General features: G+C 37.1%; 2 pseudogenes; both read left to right on the forward strand.

The window, feature by feature from the left end:
• Positions 1-1,412: 1,412 nt before the first annotated feature.
• Positions 1,413-2,418, forward strand: LOC101392513 (olfactory receptor 51I2-like; annotated as a pseudogene).
• Positions 2,419-12,235: 9,817 nt separating this feature from the next.
• On the forward strand, positions 12,236-13,279 carry LOC101392767 (olfactory receptor 51I2-like; annotated as a pseudogene).
• Positions 13,280-23,059: the final 9,780 nt, after the last annotated feature.

Here is a 23,059-nt window from a genome sequence, read left to right on the forward strand (position 1 = left end):
TTAAATAATAAGTTACTCAATGGTGGGCAATTACACTCGTATTAGGCATTATGTATGAGAAGTAGAGGGGATTGAACACTTAAGTTCTAAAACTAGTCAGCGAAGCCACTTATCTACAGGGTATGCAAGGGTTTGTGGACACGCCATATAAATATTCCTAAATGTAGCTCCTCTCCCAGATGGTTGGTTCTGAAGTTCTGAAACAAGTGAGCAAAGTGAAAGAAGTAAAACGCACTGAGTTACTTCTTTATCCTCTCGTCTCACAACCTGATATGGGCTGGTGTAAGGCAGTGTTTCTCATCTTCTACTCCTGTTGAAGTTGGAGAGTCTGTGAAAGGAAAAACAAAGATCTATAATGGAAATGAAATGATGCTATTCTTTAAAAACTCATAGGAAAAATAAGGTAAGGGATAGAATGTTTTCAATCTAAAATTTTTCTCTCAGTTTTTCTTAAGCTTTTGCAATTTACTTTTGTTTCTCTGTACTCTATTATGTGATAATATATGGTTTAAAAATACATATTTAAGTTCAATATAAATATATTTCATGACTTTTGTCAAAGAAAGCACAATGTACAATTTATCTTCCATCTAAACATGCTTTTAAATAATAACAATAACAGCAGTACTTCTATAATGCTTACTATGGGCAGGACCTGTTCCATGTCCAAGTTCTCTGTCTCTGTCTCTTCTTCTGCTTCTCTCTTTCTATCTTATATATGCATACATGCACATCCATTGGGCTACTTTATTTTATCCTTATCTTAAAAGTAAAAAAACTACAGAAGAGAGTTTAAAATTTACCCAATGGTATACATCTACTGAGTGGAAGCACTGGAACACAAACCCAGGATGTTCTGGCTCCATGCTCTTAACTACTATACTATGATGCCTCTTCAGACATATTGATTTTCTGGGCTTCCTGCATGGACTCTTCCAGTGTGAAATATGGGGCTCTGGGCCATGTAAACACCTCAAAATGGGAGATGGATTATTGAGTTCTAGTTCTAGCCGTGTAACTACCTCCCAAGACAACCTGGAGTAATTCTCTTCCCTTTCTTGGACACTTGGTTTCTCATCTGTCTGACTGGATGTAAGTGTAAACATCTCTTGGGGGTTAGCTAAGATCATGGCTATGAAATTTAAGACATTTCAAGGAAAGCTGTGATAATGGCCTAAGGAAGGCACCCAGGGGGCTACCAATGAGACTGAATGAGCTAGTTAACCACCCTGAAAGGTCCTAATCTACTCTTCTACTGAAAGATGTCTAAGAAAGAAGACTTTCTTTCAACAGTTAGCATTTCATGAACTTTGATCATTCTCCTAGTGTATTTTAGGAATAAAATCAATGTATACTTCCAATTTATAAATCTAAATTTTCCTTTTTCTCCCTAGGAACAATAGTCTTAGAAACATGGTATAATTTCTCCAAAAAATCATGCTGGCTGGTGACAAATATTCCCAGAGTCTCATGAGCAGCTTTAAGATCAATGCCTCTGATGTTCCCACCTCTATCTTGATGGGCTTCCCAGGAATGGAGGCCATGGAGGCCTGGCTCTATGTCCCTCTCCTTCTGCTCTATGCCATCTCCATTGTGGACAACACCCTGATCCTCCTCACTGTTAAGGAGGAGCAGAGTTTGCAACAGCCTATGTACTACTTCTTGTCCCTACTCTCAGTCAATGACTTGGGGGTGTCCTTTTCCACATTGCCAACTGTGCTAGCTGCCCTCTGCTTCCATGCCTGGGTGATTGATTTTAATGCCTGCTTGGCTCAAGTGTTTTTCATCCACTTGTTCTCTTGGACAGAATCTGGCATCCTTCTGGCTATGAGCTTCGATCGCTATGTGGCCATCTGCAACCCACTGCTCTATGCCACAGTGCTCACTAATGCCTGCATTATGGCGATGGGCCTGTGTACTGTCCTCTGAAGCTTTGCCCTCATTCTGGTCTTCCCATTGCTGCTGCACAGACTGCCCTTCTGCCACCCCCAGAACATCCTCTCCCATGCTTACTGCCTTCACGTGGATATGATTAAGCTGGCATGTACTGATGTCTCCCTTAATAGCCATTGTGGTCTGTCCATTGTGCTGTTCACCTTTGGCCTGGACTCTGCACTCATTCTCATTTCCTATGTACTCATCCTGAGATCAGTGTTAGCCATTGTCTCCTGAGGGGAGCACCTCAAGACACTCAACACATGCATGTTCCACATCCTAGCTGTGCTCATCTTCTATGTGCCCATGGTGAGTGTGTACATTATGCATCGCTTTGCTGCTGGCCTGCCCCATGTTGTCCATATCCTCGTGTCTATTCTCTACCTCTTTGTGCCTCCCATGCTCAATCCTATCATCTACTCCATTAAGACAAAGGAGATACGTAGCAGACTTCTCAAGATGTTCTTCAGGGCTAAGTTCTGACTCTTTGGTAGATCTAGAAGTCCTGGATATTTGGTGTTGGGGGTATAGTCAACCAGACACCAGAGGAGGAAATGATCAATCTGGAGGGTGTTAGTGATGCACTCTAAGTTTTAGGATCAATGATCAATCACTTAGTTTAGTTTATGAGGCCAGTACCTGCCAGTAAAACCTTGGGACTCATCCAGAAGTTAACTATGTCAATGTCTTCCAGAGACAGAAAAATGGTCTCTTTTCAGGAATAACCAGGAGAATGTAAAGCATCCCTACACGGTGGGATTATTCTCTGGAGGAGGGAGGGACTAACTTCAGGACACTTGGTAACACGGCTGGGATTTCTGGTTATGGGACTGCACAACTCCAAAAAAGACCGAGATACAGACAGGGAAATTATGGACTGAGTATCACATCATTACCAATATGCAAATTTAGCTCAAGTGGTTGATTTCTAATGCTGCCAGGAGCCAGAGCCTTTCCCGTAATGCTATTTGAAATGTTGTTAAGTTTTGGAGTTTGACAGCTTGGTGATTAATTTTATGTGTCAACTTGACTGGGCCATAAGTTGTCTAGATATTTGGTTAAACATCATTTCTGGGTAAGTCTGTGAGGGTGTTTCTGGATGAGATTAGCATTTGAATCAGTAAACAATGCAAAACATATTGCCCTCCCCAGTATGAGTGGGCCTCATCTAAACCAGTGAATGCCTAGATAGAATAAAAGGCTGGATACTTAAGAAAGAAATCTCTCTGTTCGTCATAGAGCTGGGAAGTTAGTCTTCTCCTGCCTTTGGACTCAGATTTGGACCTAAACTTACGCTATTTGCTCTCCTGGTTCTTAAGTTTTCAGATTGGAACTAAACCATTGGCTTTCTTAGTTCTGGACTTCTCAGTCTCCGTAATTGTGAGAGCCAATTCCTTATAATAAATCTAATAAATCTCTTTACACACACATCCTATTGGTTCTGTTTCTCTGGAGAACCCTGACTAATACAACAGCTACAATATTTAAATAGTGAGTATTAGACTTTAGGATTCTTGGATTTTGCTCATGAGAGACCCTGAAATATGTAGGCGTTTGTCTCTGCCAACCTCCACTGAACTGAACAGCCCTTTGCTTGTATCCATCTTGTGACCTTTCCCTCACTCTTTCATATTTATCTGTATTCCTCTCACGGATCTCCCTAAAGCAGCAACCTTGTCTTACTTCACTCTGTTCATCTGCATCAGACCTGCTACAGGCCCTCCACTAAGATAGTGTCTGATGATGTTAGAGCAATATGAAAGAATAAGTGAAAAAAATGGATGAATAGATAATAATGAATAAATAAGAGAAGGAAATAATGAGTGAACAAATTAATGGATGAACATATGAACTAATAATGAATTACTTTAAATCAGAATCTCATATTAAGAAACATTTCCTCTCCCTCTGTGCCTCATAACTCCCCCTACAGAGAGAAGTGCAAGTTAGAGAGGACTTCTTTTTTTTTCCTTTATTCTTTTTATTCCCCCCAGGTTTATTCTGATATAACTGACAGATAAAATTGTGTAAGTCTAAAGTGTACTATGTGAAATTTTCTACACATATATATTGCAAACTAATTACCACAATAAGGTTACTTAATCCATCCAAAGGTGTGTCATCTTGAGTAAGTGAACTGAACTTCTCAGTCTTAATTTCCTCATCTGTAAAATGAGACACCAACCTGATTTATCTACTGCATATGTTTGCTTTGAAAAGTGAATAAAATAAACATCTCTAAAAATTGTATAATAATATACATAGCTTATTTACTCATATTTTTATTCAGCAAGAACGAATGCAAAATTCAATGATTAGGTTCAAAATATCATGTGCATAAGCCATAGTCTAAAGAACTATTTTGTATAAGATTTTTTTGAACCTGAAGTAGAACTGTTCACTACCTGCTTTGTGTTCCCACTATGTTCAGAATATATTTTAATCATATCGGTTGGTTTGGGTAGTTTGTCTCCTCCACTAGGCTGTAAGAACTCGTGGGCAAGGATCACATCTCATTTACATTCGTACTCTTCAGTCTCTAACATAGGGCCTAAAATATACCAGACACACACACACACACAAATAGTTGAGGAATGAAGTAAGTGATTATATATGCACGTATTTATATATCAGCTATCTCTTTATATTAAAATGAATTACTGCATCGTAAAATGTTTTACTCTAAATAGATCATAATTTTACTAAAGAATAATTTTATATGAAGATTTTGATATTGATCATAGTTTAAATACCATATGCATTATTGATATGACCAGAGTGAGTAGAAAATAAATTGTACTCAAAATTTTCAAACATGCCACAAATGTATCTTGCACATTTATATTGCTCAGACCTTATGTACTATACCCATAGCAATTTAAACAGAGTGCCAGCACTGTGCCTGGACTTTAATAGGTGCTTAAAATAAATATTTTTTGAAAGAATGTTGCTGTTTAGTGATTTTGGCTCTTTCATGTATATGTCTTATAAAAAAGTTACTGTCTTAATAAGTGGATAATAAGCTTTCAATGACAGTACTTTTGCTTGCTCTTTTTAATCTGAAGGACTTTGAAGCAATGATTTGGCTCATTTATGTACCTGTGAAAAGCAGTCTGAGAACATCTGGGCTAATATTTTCTACATCACATTCTATAAATAAAGACACTCAGAACCTTGACCTTAGAAATCTCTCTAGTCTAAAAGAGGCTCAGCAGACCTTTGCTAGTGACAGTCCTGTTCTATTCAGTCCATTAAATAGAAAGTTCATGGCTCTGACTGAAGCTATAACTTGCCAGTTTGGAGATAAATCTCAGACAATTTTCCTAGTTCACTGATGAGAGCTGTGATGACAATGACACTCTCATCGTCACAGGGCTCTGGTTCTCCAGGTCATCAGATACATCCAATCTGAGCTCTTGGCTCCTTTAACCTTTTCCTATGAATTAATCTTCACTTCTCAGGTCATTTATTGATTTCTTTTAGAACTTTCTTTTAGGACTGTAACATGAATTGCACCTCGCCTCTTAAAGCAAGACTAGGACCTCCCACCTGTTATGGGCTGGAAGTAGGTCCAGGGGCCGTTCTATCTGTGTGTCTGCTTGAGCTGCTGGAATTATATGCCAGGAAGTTTATTCTATGGAACAAAAGGAGAAGACATTTTCCACATTGGTGTTGGTTCATGGAGAACCTCCCGAGCTCACAAGATTGGAGCAATATAGGGCATAGGAAGTATTATTGAATGGGATCTGGGTCCTATGTGGGGTTATTTGACCTTTTACCTTTCTGAATTTATTTCTACACAATTGAGAAGCCTCAATTCAGTTCCCACTGTCCACTTCTGTGGCTAAGTCCCTCAGATTCTGCAAGTACACCTCACACTGCTGTTTGAGGATATGCACCTCCGCCTGACTCCACGTCATGAAGTGTTTTCAGTGTGGACCTTCAAACATACATTAAGGGACTCCCTCTTATTCTCCTACTTTCAACACATTCAAAGGTGGATATAGAAAAACAAAGTTCAGGTCTAAATTAATGACTTCAGAGCAATGAAAATACCCTAAACACATAGTCTTACCTACTTGCTATGTTCTGTTTCATAGACGAGAATATGTCCATAATTAGTCCTTTGAAAAAGATGTGACTATATTTCCACCCCAAGATGAAGAGTGTCATAACTGTTACCTAATATAATTTTGTAGTTACATATTCCAAAATAAAATATGACCCATGTAAGGGTATGTGATATTGCGATTTATAAGAAATATCAATCAGATTCCCAAAATATATTTCTCATATAATTGGACTTCACCCACAGTTCCTGGCTCACAGCTCCCAAAATTTTTGAAATTTCCTGAGCCATAAGAGCAATAGAAACATCTTTTGTTATAATATTTGGTCTCTTGTCCTCAGTTTCTGAAAAACACATCAGAGCCATAAAGGTGAAAGGGGTGTCTGGTTATTCATAACAAGCCCCTTTCTACCACAACTGGGTTTATGTTAATGAGGTGACTTTTGGAAAACATCTAAGGGTAGGGGCTGGTTGCCAGGGGAACCAGCCATGAATAGAGGGTGGGACTTTTAGTCTCATCCTCTGATTCCCAGGGAACAGAGACGTCCTGGAGGTTGAACCAACTGCCAATGGCCAATGATTTAATCAATTATGCCTATGTAATGAAGCTTCCATAAAAACTCAAAGAGGTGGGGGTTTGGAGAACTTCCATGGTTGGGGAACCAGAACACCTCCATGTGTTACTGTGCTGGGTCCCAAACTCCCCACGACAGAAGTTCGTTTGTTTGGGTCCTTGCTCTATGTATCTCTTCATCTGGCTATTGATTAATATCCTTTAATATCCTCTGTAATATGGCAGTAATATAATGAGTGAGCATATTTCCTGAGTTACGTGAGCTGCTCTAGCAAATTAATCGAACCAAAGGAGAAGGTCAATGAATCTCTGATTTGTAGCCAGTTAGTCAGAAGCAAAAGTTATCAACCTGAGCTTGCAATTGGCATATGAAGCTATAGGAAGTCTTGTGTAAGCCCTTAACCTGTGGGATCTGATGCTAGTGTCGGATCTGAGTTGAACTGTATGACATCCAGCTGTTACATAACAGAATTGCTTGGATGTGTGGAGAACCCCCCCCTCACCCATACACACACAGATACATACACTGTGGAATTGGTATCAGAACTTCAGGGTGCTTAACACAGTGTATGGCATAGGAAAGTTTCTCTAGAAACAGTAGGAGAAAGGGGATGAAACAGTATTGCATGGAAATGAAAAACATCATATCCAATTTAATAAAAGTATCTTCCAAAAATAAAGTTTGAAGGAGAAAGACCCTCAACAAAGAAATGTGGAAGATAACAAAAAGGAAGTTATGTGATCCAGGAAATGGGATTCCAACTCACAAACTCATTAGGGCAAATTCTTTGATGCCAGCTGGATAAGAGACCTGAGAAGCAACTGATCCAGACTGAAGCAAGAAACTAGAGGCCTTCTGGGAGAAGTTAGTGTTTCCCATTTCACACTTTCTCTCTTCTCAAATCACTCACATCTGTTACTCCAGCTGATGATCTTAATTTTTTGCCAGAAGAATGTCGATGTGATTAGAAAAGAACTCTCAAATTCCTATCGCTAAATTTGGACTTACCTTCTCCTAAGATAAACTGAGACATATTAAAAATTTAAAGAGTTTATTTGAGCAAAAATCAATTCAAATTGGGCAGCATCCAATCTGGCATATAGAAAAGAGCTCTGAGCAGCTGAATGAAATAAAAGACTTTTATAGGCAGAAGGGAATAGGAACAAGGAAATTATACTAGGAAAAAAAAAGCAGATTGGTTGTTGCAAGGTTTCTTTCCTTTAGGGGATGGTGGGGGTCTGTCAGGCTGATGACGTAGCTAGTGCTGATTGGGGATTCCATTTCTGGGAGAGCTGTAACTGTAACTGAGTCTTGGTTTGTGACGTGGGGCTTAGCACAAGTGACTCAATTTGGGGCCAATTGTCATGTTTTTTTAACACTTCTGTCTCCTGCATATAAGCAATGATGGAAGCATCCCTCTTCTCCAAATTTCTTGGTCCCATAGTTGAGACTATTTATAGTCCTGCCATTATAGATTAATTTCTCACTAATTTCCCATTCACTCTTTAAGCCTTATAAACGCCCCCTTATTCTGCCACCCATTATCCTCCTCCAGTGCTCCCTTTCAGGCTCTTGTACCTGTGTTTCTGTTTTCACATCTGCCAGAAATGACCCTTCTCTGTTCTTTCCCTGTTCTCTCCCTTCCGCCTGAGGCTCACTCTATTAGTTTTCTGTTGCTGCTATAAGAAATTATCAAATATTAGCAGTTTAAAACAACAAAAATCTACACATTCCCATGACTAAGATCATGTCTAATGTTGAATGAATAACTCAATTTATAATTACTTTTGTTAACACACACTTTATACCATAGACTGTTAGGGTAGAAATTGTGACCTTGTCACAAATGAAAAGATTTTTTTTTATATGTGAAAATTTAAAGAGATAGCCTTATGAAAAAGGAACAACAGACACAGAATTCAGATAAATCCATGCATATTGATCAGGGCTTGGGTGATTTCCTGACCTTTCCCCTTGGCAATTAGTGTGACTGTGAGACGGTCTAGGAGTGTATTAGGTGATGCACTGAATCCTTTGGTCCGACTTATGTGTGAGGGAGATTCTTGAAAAGATACTGCATTTTCAGCCTGGTTAGTCTCAGTCAAACATTAGATGTCTGAGAGGTTCTTTCTAAACCCAACTTCTTTTACTGTCCTTCTTGATCTGGTTTAAGTATGCATCTCCTGTTACTAATCAGTATTCCTTCCAGCTATATCCACTAGTGTTTTCCTAGATATAAGTTGTTCAAGCTGTTCAAGAATTTACTCTTATTGTGTTGCACACTTAAGTCAATATCCATCCCCAATTGTTTTACTTTCAAGGCCCAATGTTTGAGATTTAAACATAACCATTACCATCTATTACAGGCTATAGATCAGCCAATGGGCTAAATGTCTTGCATGCCTTATGTTGTTTAACCATCCCAATAATACTATGATTTAAGTACGATTATAACTTACTTTATAGTGGAAGATATAAAGCTGTATGTGGGTCAGAAACTTTCTCAAGGCAAGTGGTGGAACCTAGACTCAAGCTCAGATCCATCTAGCTCAAAACCTTTTCAGCTAATCCTTATTACCTAGGTTGGCTCCATATTAGGTTCTCAATAAACATTTGTGAAGAAGGAAGCATAATGCAGTGTCCTCATCACCTTCTTAACTAGGGCAAGTACTTTCGATAATTTGACCTATAATTATACTATGTGTGTGTTCAGCCACAGTATACCCATGCTTCTTAAAATGCTTAGGATCGATATCATGGATGATCCAGGTGAGAATTTTACATGTTCCAATAATTCAAATGCTGAAATTAACTTATATGGGGCTTAAGCATTCTTCATGGGAGTCAACATTTCTTGCGATATTGATCATATTCACATAAGCTAAGTTAGAAGATTTATGTTTAAATATTCTTCTGCCACTAACAAGCTGTATAAATTTGAGATGTCTCTTTTCCTTTCTAGGCTCTAATGGCCTCTTCTATAAAATGAGGGGCTAAATACAATATTCTTGCAAGTGTCTTCCGGTTCCGATTATTCCTACTCCTGCATGCCTACGCCTGTCAGTGATGAAATACTAAGTCAGAGGGGTGTGGAACACTGTAGATTCTCACTCTTCCCATCAGCCCATGAGTACCTGAGCTGATATAGGCTCAAGAGACTTCCTGGATTCAGCCTTATATTGCTTAGGCCAGGGAGCTGGCAGAGGTAACTGGGGCTGTGGGCAGGGCATGCAGGGCCCCCACTACTACTCTTCCTTTCTCTGCACCTTCCATGCATAGAGCTCTCTCACATAGGTAAGTTGGAGTGTCAGACTCTCCAGACTGAGGCCCTAAGGCACTCTGCCCCTAACTTAGAAATATGAGTACTATAATATGACAATCTGAAGGAAGGAAGGCTATCTCTAATCTGAGTCTTTTTTTTTCCTGCATGCTTACACCTTTATAACCTTTCTAGTTCTATATTTTCTATCTGTAGCTCTTGTTCTCTGAAATTCTGCCATGCTTCCTGCTTCAGACATTACTTTATCTGCAGGATACTGCGTTAGGCTGTATTTCTGATGTAGATGCCTTGGTGTGAATAAACATCTCCACACTTTTCTCAGAATAATCTGGTATGAGGGGGTATATAAAAAGATACTGGCTGCTCTGGAAGCCATTTGACAGGACCCTACTTATGTGTTAAGAGACTCCAAAATCAAAGATGTCTGCATAATGCTTACAGAGGCAAACAAAAATGTTTAGGAAGAGATTTCAGGTAGAAAAAACAAAGGGGTCCTAAATATACAGAATGGAAAAAAAACTTGCATCCTGAGAAGAAAGGATGGAGGAGTCTTCATTCAGATAGAGGAGCAAAGGCAAATGAAAGGCTGGAGGTGAGGGTGTAGAGCAAGCTTTATAACCCAGACCTGCAAAGTCTTTGGTCTTGAGTTTTCACAACTGTCTGCCTTTGGATCTTCACAACCTCATTAGCTAAGTTTCTTAGCATCTCAATTTACAACAAAGAGTGCCCAACCCAGAAGGGATGAGTGACTTACCAAGTGTATCTCCTGTTCAAGACCCTGCACTAAGCAGAGCAGGGACTGAAACAATGAATAAGAGTCAGGGATGGGTTCTTGGAGCTGGAGAGTCAGGAGAAAAGATAGGATTCACAAAGCTATAGTGCAAGGCAGGCAGAGAAATGGGTACAAAAGGAAATGCAAACCTATGGGTATGAGAGCGGAGGGAGATAATTTACCCCTGCTGGCAATGACCAGCCAAGTATTGATGGAGGAGGACGCCATTGATCCTGGGCCTTGCAAGATGGATCAAATGGGTATGTTCACACATTCTGGGCAACTTGTGGGAGGTGAGGAGCTGTGGTTCATGTTTGGATAACAGAAAATAGACCAGTCTGGATATCTTATGGTACAAGGAGGGAAATTTTGAGAATTGAGACCAGAAATCTTGATTTTGTAATGACCACAAAGGGCCTTTAATTCTAGGCTAATGAGTTTGGTTTTGATCCTTTGGTAATGAAGGAGCATACAGTGTTTCTAGTCAGAACAGTACCATTGTTAGATTTGACTTTGAAAAATATTAGTTCTACTCCAGATTAGAAAATGAAATAGCGAGAAACATAAGATTCATTAGAAGATGGTTGTTATGGTGCAAGAATGCGATTTCCTGAGCCTGAAGTATGAGACTGCAGGTGGAAGGAAATAGAGAAAGGTACTGACAGAGGCAATTTGGAGCCAGTGTTTTCATTGGTTGTTACCTGATTTAATGTAGTTGTAAAAGAAATGAAGAGTCAAAGCGATGTCTGGATTTTGAGTTGCAATATTAAGTATAATGATGGTATTAATCAAAGAGATGGAGAACGCAGATGAGAAGATGTTCCATGGTATAGAGAATGGTTATTAATCTAGTGGCTTTCAGGAGGTAGGTGCTATTCAGTGCTGAAGAAATAATTAAGAAATGACTTAAATTATAATTGATTAAATTAAATTATTCAGGTTGAAAAGTGATGCCATAAGTTAAGTGGAGAGAAGAATAAAAAGATGAGTGGAAATATGGGAATCTAATGCATCTTGATGAATGTCTGCAAGGTTATCTCAATGGATGAATATCTTCTCTCCATCTATCTTCTGTCTGGATGAATGAATGGAAGAGCTGAGAGACTATATTGGAGTAGGGAAGCTGAGCAGTCGTGATAAGGTAGCAAATGTTCAGTAGCACGAGAGAGTGGAAAGAGGAGAAGTTCATGGTTTGATGAATAAATGGAATGCTCTGAAAGAGGGCAGAATAATCAAGGAAGTAGTGATCAGGAGAGTATTGTTTTAGGTCCTAAAGAAAATATTGCCCATAGATTGATAAACAAAAGAGTTCATAGCTTTGAATGTGAGAAAGAGCATGGTGGCAATAGGCACAAGTGTAAAGCAGACAATGTTACCTGTTTAGCCACCTGGACAAATTGAGAAAACTCAGACAATTGCAGAAATTTTGGTGATATTGAAAAGCAAGGATCAGTGATTTGGTGAACAAAATTGATTAATGTTCTAAAGTGATGGGCTGGATAGTGTGTGAGTGTCTGAAAAAAACAGACCTAGGCCGTGGATAGAACTGTGTGTTTGTCTTCTTTACAGGACAGTTGTCTCAGGATCTAAGCAATAGTCCCAACATGGGATGTAACCCCCACAACAGCTCAGAGTTGCCTCCTTTCACCCTGACAGGGCTCCCAGGGCTGGAGACCTCCCAACACTGGATATTTCTGCTCCTTGGTGCTCTCTACATTGTCTCCATTGTGGGCAATGCCCTTATCCTTTTCATTATCAAGGAGGAACAGAGCTTGCATCAGCCTATGTACTACTTCCTGTCCCTGCTATCAGTTAATGACCTAGGTGTGTCTTTTTCCACACTGCCCACGGTGCTGGCCAGCCACATTTTGTTTCCACTTAAGGAAGATCAGCTTTGATTCTTGCATGGTTCAAATGTTCTTTATCCACCTCTTCTCCTTCGTGGAGTCTGGGATCCTGCTGGTTATGAGCTTTGACCACTATGTGGCCATCTGTAAGCCGCTGCGCTATGCCACAGTGCTCACTGATGCCCGTGTGGCACGCATGGGCATATCTGTTATCATCCGCAGTTTCTGCATGGTTTTCCCATTGCCTTTGCTTCTGAAGAGGTTGCCTTTCTGCAAGGCCAATGTACTCTCCCATGCTTATTGCCTGCATCCAGATCTGATCCGCCTGCCATGTGGCGACATCACAATCAATAATATTTTTGGTCTATTCATTGTCATCTCTATCTTTGGCCTGGACTCTGCACTCATTCTCCTCTCCTATGTGCTCATACTGCGCTCTGTACTTGCCATTGCATCTCGGTAGGAACGGTTAAAGACACTCAACACATGCGTGTCACACATGTGTGCCGTGCTCGTCTTCTATGTGCCCATGGTTGGTGTGTCCATGGCTGCTCGCTATGGGAAACATGGCCCACAGTATGTGCACACAGTCATGTCCCTTATTTATCTCTTTGTGCCTCCAGTGCTCAATTCTGTCATCTATTGCATCAAAACCAAAGTGATTCATCGGAGGCTTTGCAACATACTACTGAAAACAAAGTTTTAAGCAGGAATGATGTTGAAAGGCCAAAATTCAGAGGATATTTACTGTTACTCCACCAATTTGAGACCTATTTTGACAAGGCTTTTTAAATTTCCTTTGGGCACTTACCTTCTATTAGGATTTTTGCCATCAGATGTTTGATGACAGCCTGCTACTAGTTAAGACTCAAATCAAAAGGTTTTGGCAAAGTAAACGGGGTCACAATTTAGCAAAAAATATTGCTCAGTTTTCCTCTTTTTTAATCCATAAATGTACATCCTAATAATCATCCCTCACTTGTTATAACATGTTTCTATTATCCTTATTCAATATGAATCATCGTGAAGGAAATTACTTACCATGGAAATACTGCTGTAATGGGTAAAGGATTCTTTTCTCCAAGATTACGGCAAAGGACTTCTATTTTTAATTCTTTGAGGAACATCCATACTATTTTCTATTACGGATGCACTATTTTACATTCCCACCAACAGTGTGAAAGTGTCCAAACTTCTCCAAATCCTTGCCAACACTTGTTGTCTTTTGTTTTTTTGGTAATAACCATCTTGACAGGTGTGAGGTGATGTCTCGTGCTTCCAATATATTCCTTGATAATTAGAGATGTTGAGCATTTTTTGATATACCTGTTGGCCATTTATATGTCTTCTTTGGAGAAATGTCTATTCTTCTCCTTAGTCCATTTTTAAATCAGGTTATTAGTTTTTTTGCCACTAAATTGTAGGAGTTCCTTATATATTTTGGAGATTAAACTGTTGTCAGATTTATGGTTTGCAAATATTTTCTCCCATACCATAGGTTGCCTTTACACTCTGTTGATGGTTTCCTTTGCTGTGCAGAAGCTTTTTAGTTTGATGTCGTCCCATTTGTTTATTTTTGTTTTTTTTTGCCTGTGCTTTTGGTGTCATAACCATATGATTCAGCTCAGTTTTGATTATTTATTCAAAAGAATTGAACTCAGGATCTCAAAGAGATATTAGCACTTCCATGTTCATTGCAGCACTATTCACATTACCCAAGATATGGAAATAACCTAAATGTCCATCAACTGATAAATGGATAAAGAAAATATGGTATATACATACAATGGAATATTATTCAACCTTACAAAAGAAGAAAATTCTGCAATATGCAACAATATGGATGACCATTAGGACATTATGCTAAGTGAAATAAACTAGTCACAGAAAGGCAAATATTGCATGATTCCACTTATATGAGGTACAGAAAATAGTCGAATTCATAGAATCAAAGAGTGGAATGATGGTTGTCAGGGGCTAGGAGGAGCAAAGAAATGAGGGTTGCTAATCACTGGCATAAAGTATCAGTTAAGCAAGATGGGTAAGCTATAGAGATCTGCTGTACGACATTGTAACCGTAGCCAAAATAACGTATTGTGCACTTAAAAATTTGTTAAGAGGGTAGATCTCATGTTAAGTGTTCTTACCATGATAAAATAAAATAAAATAAAATGATAAGATTCTGTCAAAGAATATTAGTTAAAATAAAAAAAAAATATATGTATATATGACACAGTAGCTATAGCTATGCATGTCAATATGTATTTCAAACAACACCACACTATCTACCCAGGTTTTAAGATGAAATAAATGTAATTCTATATAAATTGTATTAACTGATGTAACTTTCAGTAATAACACTGGTAAATTTGGATAATTTTTTAATGAAAAATAAAAAAGTGAAAGTTAAGAAATTAAGCATTCAATTTAACACATTATAAAAAAATAAAATACTATATAAAATAATTGAAAATAGTTAAAATGAAAGAACTAAATGAATGAGAATGGGAAAGAGTGAAAGCAATCCAATAAGCAGTCTTTTAGCAAGCTCGTAAAATAGATCAACCTCTGGAAAATCTACTGAAGGGAAAATACAACTAAGGAATCACATATAATACTAGATTGGAGGGATTTTTAAAATTACCATTGTGTAAGTAATTTGAAATCATGAATAACTTGGTATTTTGGGGAAAATTATGAAATGTAAATAAATGAAGAATTAACTTGTAATTGAGGAAGAAATTGAAAGCTAACTATTATACTTTCACCATCTCCAATATATTGTAGTACGACTTACTTTTGTTCAAAAATTTCAAGAAACAGATCATTCTTCTCATACTGTCAATAAAATTGGAAAGCTATGCTAAAAGGCAAATATAATCTTGATCTGTGATACAGAAAAAATTTATATCAGCAAAAAATTCTATAGATTAAAAACACTAATGTAAAAATATGTGTAAATACTAAATGTTGTTAATACTATTAAGCAATAGAGGCAAAGAATAATCAACATATATCCTAGGATTAAAAGAAGGACTAATTTTTCAGTAAAATTTATTATTAATGAGTGAGATAATTAAAAAAAAATATGTAAGCAATAGTCAATTCCAGAAAAGTTATCTAATAAAAGCTAAAATCCATCCTACATAAAAATAGATTTAAAAATTTTCTGTATATTTTCTTAACGTGAAAGATCATCATTTTCTGATTAAAATATGGGGAAACAATTTTGCCAATTTTGGCCACCATTATTTATTATTTTGAAGGAATATTTGAGCAATATAGTTTAACTTGAGAGAGAAACGATCAATTTTATCTTACCCCTTATCTATAATTGGATATTAAATCCTGACAACTCTAATTAGACTTTGATTTATCCAATCTATGCCTCTACCATACCACTGTTGCTACCTCTTTTAGGTCCTTCATTATCACCTCTCACTTTGCCTTGGCAATATCTGTCAAATCGATCTCATTGTTTACTGTTCTCTTGTCTCATTTTTCCACTATAGAGGAGGAAGAAATATTCCTCTACCCTTCTATGTTCTTTTGGCTGGTTCAAGAATTAAACTGACATAAGACAGAATAACAGCAGAAAACCAAACAAAGTTTAATAGCATGTACACATGGGATAAACTCAGGAAAACTGAGTAACTTGCCAAAGTGACCAAAGCCAGCACCTTAAATACCACCTTCAGCTAAAGTCAAAAGATAATGTTGGGAGTAGTGGTTTAGGCGTTCAAAGTGGAGGAAGGCAATTCACATGGAGATGGAAAGCAAATGAAATGTTTGCCATGCCATACAGAGAAAAGGAGACGTGGAGAGGCCTTTGATCAAGTGGGCCTTACAAGGTTCCTCCCTGTCTACCACATCCAGTTCATATTATAGTATAACTGTCTATGATGATAGCTCCTTCCTGAAACAGGGCTTCTATCCTAAACTCATTTAGGATGTTAAGGGTAAGGTCAAAGTTTCTTCCTGTGTCTTTTTTTACTAAAATAATCAAGCCAAAGAGACACATTTTAGGGTAGCAGATTTTGCTCCCCTACAATGGTTTAAAAATATGTAATAAAATTTATTATTTTTATGCTTGTAATCTATTTGTATAGAATTATACCACAACACCTAGATATCATTCTGCCCTTCTCTGTATGTAGTTCCCTATTTAAATCATAAGCTTCTTGAAGGAATGGATTGATTGTTAATATTAGAAAGAGTGTGAACTTTCTGCAAGGCAGATCATGGCCTTGGAAAAATCCCAACCTTTCTGAACCTCAATTTACTCATTTGTAAAATTGCTATACAAATAACCAGATTGTTGTGTTTTTTAAAGTTTGAGATAATGTATGTAAGATGGTTGTCCATTGCTTGGCATATAATAAATACTCGATAATGAGAACTCTTGCTTTTAAAAGTAATTAAATTATCCTCAGAGCTTAACGTTATACAAATTATATGGTAGATTTCAATAAATACTTATGGACTGGGTAATTGAATGAATGCAGCCATATTATTATTATTTTCAAGTGATATAATTTGTGAGTCAAGAAAAGACAAATTCTTAATGAGGAAGGTTTCCAAAGTTGAGAAAATTTGCCAAATATAATAATACAAAACTAGTAATTTCAAAAACATAGCAAATATTTTAATTAATAAATACTTCAATTCTTAAAATTAAAAAATTAATTCAACTCAGTAATATTTTAATGAGAAATTTAATGGAAGAAAACTTCAAGTATTATTGATAGGTTTAAAAATAAACTTGAATTAATGGACACAAAAGCATGTGTTTCCTAGTTGGAAAGATTAAACAAATGTGAAAGTTGTCATTCTTCCCAATTCAATTTGCTTAATTCTGAACATTTTGGGGAATACAACAATGTGATTTTAAAATTACTGTTGAATTCTTGTACAATTGTGTTTGTTGTTCCTCAAAGGTGCAAAAAAGTTGAGAAATGACACGGGGTAGAGTAGATTTCTCAAATGTTAAAATAGGAAGGAACAAAACAAAAAAACTAAACTAATTAAAATAGAGATATGGTTGCAACAACAGATTTCTAGCCTAGGATAGCTGAGAAGAATGTATAAACAACTGTAAAGTAGTATCTAAAATAAAACGTTTTATCAAATAGTATTTATAGCGTGCTGACAATTTTTTCTTGGCAAAAACACTAAACATGTAATATTATTGTTAAACTTTCATACATCTGCATGGAAAAAGTATTTGGAAGAAATAAAGAAATCGTATTAGTAGTTGTCTCGTTAGTAAGAATTGGAAAGATTTATTTTCTATTTATCTGTATATTCTACTTTTCTATAAAACATATACGCTATATTTTTAATAAAATGAGAGAGAGGGAGATGCAGGCAAATGAGAATAATCTGAGAATTCCTAGGAGGTGAGCCTCAGAGGGGCAAGGTTTGAGTGTTGGTACCAAGATGCTTTTCAAGTGCTCATCTCAAGGGATAAGCATTTCCTTTCCCTAGTGGGGCCATTCCCTTCTAGATGTGGCTATGGGCTGTGGAGGGCCAATATCATTACCCATGGTGGCATAATTCTGAGCCCCAAGAGACTCATCTCTCCTGGTATATATCAGGAACACATCAAACTTTCACTCTCTGTATTCCACTTCACCAGAAGCCAATGCGAACCAAAATGTTTTCTCTGTACTCAAAGGATAATCTCAGATAACTAATTTAAAACAAAATGTCAGAACATTTGTCTATGGCAGGCCTGATGTCAGGACTAGTGCCACTTGATCTCTTCATTTAACTGGGCTAACTAGACCAGTCGTTTAAAATCTCTCATGCTCATTTTACCAGCTGCGAAGTACGTAATATTAATGATAGCATTTCTTCATGACTTATTAAGTGCTGGAGTCAAAGATTATTTTATTTTATTATTTTTTTAAAAAATAATTAACTCCTATCAGCAAGCTTATAATGTAGGTAAAATTATGATTCATGTTTTACAGGTAAAAACACTGAAGCACACAGAGTAGATTATCTTCTCTAGGATCACACAGTAGTAAGTAGAGGAGCTGGAGGTGAACCCAGGCAGCTTGACTCCCAAATCCAAGGCTAGCATGATTTTGAGTTGTTGACACCACTTTGAAAACTGTTGCAATTCTTGTCCTTTCTCTTGTTGCCTTATGCAGTTAATTTAAATAATTAATGGAGTTGACCAACATATAAAACACTTACTAAGTATACACGGATGTTATTCTTGGGAGAAAATAGCTACAATTTAGTGAGATAAGGTGTCATGATTATTGTCTGTGGTAGCCAAGAGAAGGGGCATCTAACACAGCATGGAAGGCCACAGATTTCTCTAGTGCACATTGGCTTGGATTAATTAAGGTGTAAAAGTGAATCAGATATTTTACAAAGATTCTGTCCAGGAATAAAAAAAGAGTTTAGATTGAGAATAATTAATTAATGTCTCAAGTGTGAGCCATTATGCAAGATGGTCCTATGGAGCCCATAGTTATCTAGATACATTGACAAAAGAGCGTAATTTGAATAGGTGTGCACATGTCATATGTACCTTTAACATCTGCTTCACCAAATAGGATGGTAAGCAGTTTTGCAGAAATTTATGGAAAGAATGCTGATGCTGTTATGCTGATGGTGTTAATTATGGCAAAAATATTTGTAGTATGCTTAGTGTTTGCTAAACCTTGTGCTGGGCGCTTTGAGTATATTAAAGAATAAGAAAGATATAGACTCATCTTTCATGGAACTTATATTTATGCAGGAAAGAGGCATAGAATAAATAATTTACTGTTTACATTAAATCACTTGATCAAAATTGCAAAGCACTAGGAAAAATCAATGGAGAATATTATATAAGCATTTATCAGGATGAGATTAGAGAATCTTCCATAAGGCAGTTTAAGAGCACAGCTGGTGGATGAGTTAGAGAGATGACGGTAATTTAGCGGGGAAAAGCTTCCAAAACATGGAAAAAAGCATTTCTAAAAGCCCTGAGCATTTTTAAAAATACATTTCTTATATTTTCAAGAAAAAGAAAGTTCATTATGGTTGCAACAGAAAAAACAAAGAGGAAACGGCTTAAGATAAAGTTTGCAAGAAAGGCGGTTGTCATATCACACAGGCTCCTCTGGGCCATGTAAAAGTTCTGACTTTATTATAATGAAAATGGAAATAATATGATGAAATTTTACTTAAAACATATTTCTTTAATTTGTAAAGTGGATTGGAAGAGAGCTGAATAATGTGGGAAATCAGTTAAGATTCTATTATCATCTAAGGTGGACATGTTGATATTCTTACCTAAAGAGTCACTGGGGATGGAAAGAAGTCAATTAAATAGAAAGATATTTAGGAGGTAGAACTGAAAGGACATAATAACATTTCTGCAAGTAGAGTTCAAAAGTCCAGCAGTTCTATATAGAAGCTCTCTTCTCTTTCCCTGGACATTTCTAATTTATCCTTCAGGTCTCAATCTAAACTAATCTTCCAGATTGTTTTAGGTACCCTCTTTAGAAAAGTTCTTATTCTTAGCACTCTAAATTTCTTTTCTGAAGCAGATTAATGCATGAAATTATTTGTGCATTCTATTGTCCCAATCACTGTGAAAGTAGAGAGAAGGCTTATATTGTCCATTGATGTACCTCAGCAGCTCCTTCAGTGTGATGTGTCTCTTAGGAATAAACTCACGCTAACAAGACAATGGCATAGACACATAATGTTATCAATTCACAATGATAAATAGAATTATCACATGGACAAAAATTCTCCTCTCAACATGGTTAGCATGTTTTACCTGGTGGGAGACACCATAATTATATTTCTAGGTGAACAAGGACTAAGAGGCAAAGGGGCATAATTACAAAATTTGAAAGTTTCACATCTTAAGTTCTGTTGGACAGCTCCAAGAACACCCCCAACACATTAGGCCGTTAGGCCCTGGTGCTTAGTGGGCCAGTTGTGTCTTCTCCTTATAACTGCTTGGATGCTCTCCCTCAAGTCTCTTTTTTTCTTTGCTTTAAGCTTCTCTTCCAGTTGGTGATTGTGTGTATGTGTGTGTGTGTAGTATATTTGTTTATAATTATGATTTTCTCTCTGGATTGGAATCTTGACTCCTCCAATAATTATATGGTCTTGGCAAGCATCATAAACTCCCTGAATCTCTGATATCTCATCTGTAAAAAGTAGATGAAGCTTATAACCGATAGGCTTCTGTGAATATTAAATAATGCATACGAAGATACTAGTAAGTTTATGACTTATAGTAGGTGGTCAACAGGTGGTAACTATTTTTCATACTTTATATTTTAATTAGATTAAATTGGTCCAATCTTAAATTTCTGGAAATCATTATGTTTTAAAATGTATTTTTTTGTTTCTCTCTTCACATCTCTTGCAACTGATTTACTGACTAACTCTAAGAAGGCAGATATATTTTTCTCATTTCTAAAAAATTGGAGGCACTTTCCCTTGCGTGCTCTTTCTCTACTCTCATACATACATTTGCACACACTCACACATACACACACATGCACACAAACACAGACACTACAAGCAGATATTAACAAAGGCCTCTACAGACACTAAGTCCTGAAGAACTTTGATGCCCCTCTACATAAATTTAAAAACGATTAAAAAAATTAATCCATAAAAGAAGTGTAGTGAAGTCTAATAAAGTTCTAGTTTTCCAACAAGGAAAACTCATGTTGTAGGGGAGGAAGAAATTTTCTTCTACTCTTGTAGGCTCTTCTGGCTGGTCTAAGAATTAAATTGATATGAGACAGACTAATAGGAGAAAATCAGACACGTTTAATAACATATATACATGACAGAAACCCAGGAAAACAGTGACTCACCAAAATGACCAAAGCCACCACCTTACATGCCATCTTCAGCTAAACACAAAAGAGCATGTTGAGGGTAGTGGCTTGGGACTTCAAAAAGAAGGCTAGTCACATGGAGATGGAAAAGCAAACATTTGCTTAGCAAATGTCATGCTAGGCAGAGATAATGGGACATGGAGAGGAATTTGATCAAATGGGCCTTGCTAGGTTCCTGCTTGTCTACCACACCTAGTTCATATTATACTATAGTTATCTATGGTGATATTTCCTTCCTGGAACAGGCCTTCTATCTTAACTTTTTTTAGGCAGTTGGGGTAAAAGTCAAAATTTAGTTAAAGTTGCAGGATACAAAATCAACATACAAAAATCAGTTGCATTTCTGTACACTAACAACGAAGTAGCAGAAAGAGAAATTAAGAATACCATCCCATTTACAATTGCAACAAAAAGAATTAAATACCTAGGAATAAACTTAACCAAAGAGGTGAAAGATCTGTACACCGAAAACTATAAAACATTGCTGAAAGAAATTGAAGAAGACACAAAGAAATGGAAAGATATTCCGTGCTCTTGGATTGGAAGAATTAACATAGTTAAGATGTCCATACTTCCTAAAGCCATCTATAGATTCAATGCAATCCCTATCAAAGTTCCAACAACATTTTTCACAGAAATAGAACAAAGAATCCTAAAATTTATATGGAACAACAAAAGACCCGAATAGCTAAAGGAATCCTGAGAAAAAGAACAAAGCTGGAGGTATCACACTCCCTGATTTCAAAATATACTACAAAGCTATAGTAACCAAAACAGCATGGTACTGGCACAAAAACAGACACACAGATCAATGGAATAGAATCGAAAGCCCAGAAATAAACCCACACATCTATGGACAGCTAATCTTTGACAAAGGAGCCAAGAACATACAATGGGGAAAAGAAAGTCTCTTCAACAAATGGTGTTGGGAAAACTGGATAGCCATATGCAAAAAAATGAAAGTAGACTCTTACCTTACACCATACACAAAAATTAACTCCAAATGGATTAAAGACTTGAATGTAAGACCTGAAACTGTGAAAGTTCTAGAAGAAGACATAGGCAGTACGCTCTTCGACATCGGTCTTAGCAACATCTTTTCTAACACCACATCTGACCGGGCAAGAGAAACAATAGAAAAAATAAACAAATGGGACTACATCAAACTAAAAAGCTTCTGCACAGCAAAGGAAACCATCAACAAAACGAAAAGACAACCTAACAATTGGGAGAAGATATTTGCAAACCATACATCTGATAAGGGCTTAATCTCCAAAATATATAAAGAACTCATGCATCTCAACAACAAAAACTACCAACCCAATTAAAAATGGGCAAAAGACCTGAACAGACATTTCTCCAAAGAAGATATACAGATGGCCAACAGACACATGAAAAGATGTTCAAAATCACTAACTATCAGGGAAATGCAAATCAAAACTACAATGAGATATCACCTCACGCCCGTCAGAATGGCTATAATTAACAAGACAGGAAACAACATGTGTTGGAGAGGTTGTGGAGAGAAGGGAACTCTCATACACTGCTGGTGGGAGTGCAAACTGGTGCAGCCACTATGGAAAACAGTATGGAGATTCCTCAAAAATCAAGGATAGAACTACCATATGATCCAGCTATTCCACTGTTGGGTATTTATCCAAAGAACTTGAAAACACCAATTTGCAAAGGTACATGCACCCCTGTGTTC

Source organism: Ceratotherium simum, chromosome 7 (genome assembly GCF_057802395.1).
Source record: "Ceratotherium simum simum isolate JZ-2026a chromosome 7, ASM5780239v1, whole genome shotgun sequence".
NCBI classification, from domain to species: Eukaryota; Metazoa; Chordata; class Mammalia; order Perissodactyla; family Rhinocerotidae; genus Ceratotherium; species Ceratotherium simum.